Below are 2,587 nucleotides of genomic sequence, written 5' to 3'. Positions count from 1 at the left end.
ACAAGATGTGTTTTTTCCCAGCCGTAGTTGCAAAACAGAGGCTGAGCTGCAGCCTTCATCTCCCAACCCAGAGGGCCCCTACCCCCATACCCTCTGAGACAGAATGCCACAGAGCCCCGGGGGAATCTGAGCAAATGCTACTGAAACTGTTGCTAACACTGACAGGAACTGAGACTGAGAATAGCAAGCATTGCTAAATGTCTATAAGGAAAAAAAATAGACATTATCAAGACTTTATATAAAGCAGAGATCCAAGAGGCTTAGACACCACCTACTCGAAACCAAAAGAAAAACAGCTTCTTTGCAACAGACTAGGGACCATTATATAATAATAATTCTTTTTGGAAAAAAAAGAAGCAGAACACACTTCCATTAATGCCCAGGTGGAGAAATAGTCCATTAAATACCATGAACAACCAAGTGAAAAGGCATCTCAGAAAGAAAGAGAAAAATCTCCAGAAAATAAGGTTACAGACATAGAAACATGCAACTTAAATGACAGAGACTTCAGGACGGTATTTCTGAAAACCTCAGTGAGATCCAAAACAAATCATATCAACAATTTCAGGAACTTAAAAAACAACTAGATGAGCAGAATGAGTTCTTTAGCAAGGAGATTGAAACCCTCAAACAGAACCAAATAAGTCTATGGTCATGCCACACTGAACACGCTCGATCTCATCTGATCTCGGAAGCTAAGCAGGGTTGGGCCTGGTTAGTACTTGAATGGGACACCACCTAGGAATACTGGGTGCTGTAGGCACTTTTTTTTTTTGAAAAAAGAACTGAATTGACCTTCTGGAGATAAAGAACACACTGCAAGAGTTGAAAAATGAAATAACAAGGTCAAGAAATAGAGTCAACCAAATGGAGGAAGGATCAGTAATATCAAAGACAGAAATCTAGAAATAAATCAAAAGGAAGAAGAGAAAAACCAAAGAACAAAAAATAATGAAAGAGATATATAAGAACTAGCTGGTACCATCAGGACAGGAAACATAAGAATAATGGGTATTATCAAAGGTGAGGAAAAGGAACAAGAACTGGAAAGCATTTTCAGACAAATAGTTGACAAAAATTTCCCAAATTTAAGGAATGAGCCGGAGCTTGGAATTCAAGAAGTCAACAGAACACCCAATTATCTCAACCCAAAAAGGCCTTCACCAAGACACATTGTATTAAATTTATCAAAAATCAATGAAAATGACAGAATTCTCAGGGCAGCCAGAGAAATGAAGATGGTAAATTATAAAGAAAAATCCATTATTTTATCGTTGGACTTCTCAGTGCAAACCTTACAAGTCAAATATTGAAACTATTAAATGAAAGAAACTACCAGCCAAAAATAATGTATCTGGCTAAGCTCTCCTTTAGATATAAGGAAAAATAAAGACCTTTTTAGACATACAAAAATTGAGGAAATACACTAAAAGGCCTGCACTAGAGGAAATACTGAAAGGGGTCAGCTCACCTAAAACAAAATGGCAAAAAAAAAAATACACAATTAGAAGTAAGGTGACTAGCAGGCTGATAAAAGCAGAAGAGTGCAACCTTTACTAAGAACAGGGCATTATAAAAAAATAAGAAGAAATTTGCTATAGGAAGATAGTAATGAACATTCAGCATACATAGGGACAAATTCAGATAACAATTACTGAAAAGGGGAGGATTCAAAGATCCAAATTCACAAAGGAGAATGGATATAAGGCATGCTCAGAAGAAAATGGATGACTGTATATGTAAAACTATCCTTGACATATTCGTAATGGTAACCACATGCCAAAGATTCAGAACGGAAATATATAACATAAAAAAAGAAGGACCAGAGGGAAAATCCACAAAAGCCAACCAAAATAAAGAAAACAGAAACACAAGGACAAGGAAGCAATGGAAACACTGAGCTACCAGAAAGCAAAAGATAAAATGGCTATAAGAAAACCTCAGATTTCAATAAACACCCTAAATGTTAATGGACTGAGCTCACCAATAAAAAGGCACAGAATTGCAGAATGGATCAAAACACAAAACTCAACCATATGCTGTCTCCAGGAGACACATCTCAGTTCCAAAGACAAATATAGACTCAGAATGAAAGGGTGGAAAATAATATTTCAAGTAAATGACATTCAGAGAAAAGCGGGAGTAGCAGTAATAATATAGGACGAGATGGACTTCAAAATAAAAAAGATTAAGAAAGATACTTCTCAACAAGGTAAAAAGACAAACATCCGAACGGGAAAATATATTTGCAAGCAACGCCTACAATAAGTGCCTAATATCCAAAATATACAAAGAACTCATGCAACTTAATAACAACAAAAAAAACAAATGAGCCAACCAAAATATGGGCAGAGGACCAGAACAGACACTTCTCCCTAGAGGACATACAAATGGCCAACAAATATATGAAAAGATGTTCAACATCTCTAGCAATTAGGGAAATGCAAATTGAAACCACAGTGAGATACCACCTCACACCTGTTAGAATGGCTGTAATCATAAGAACAAGTAATAACAAATGTTGGAGAGGATGTGGAGAAAAAGGAACCCTCATACACTTCTGGTAGAACTTACCACAATCAGCCCA

General features: G+C 36.5%; 1 pseudogene; it reads left to right on the top strand.

Annotated features, from left to right (window-relative positions):
• Positions 1-644: 644 nt before the first annotated feature.
• LOC112478932 lies at positions 645-763 on the top strand (annotated as a pseudogene).
• The last annotated feature ends 1,824 nt before the right edge of the window (positions 764-2,587 follow it).

This window comes from Pteropus alecto, unplaced genomic scaffold (genome assembly GCF_000325575.1).
Source record: "Pteropus alecto unplaced genomic scaffold, ASM32557v1 scaffold63, whole genome shotgun sequence".
Taxonomy (NCBI): domain Eukaryota; kingdom Metazoa; phylum Chordata; class Mammalia; order Chiroptera; family Pteropodidae; genus Pteropus; species Pteropus alecto.
Note: the sequence above shows the minus strand (reverse complement) of the source record. Positions and strands in the feature narration are given on the sequence as shown.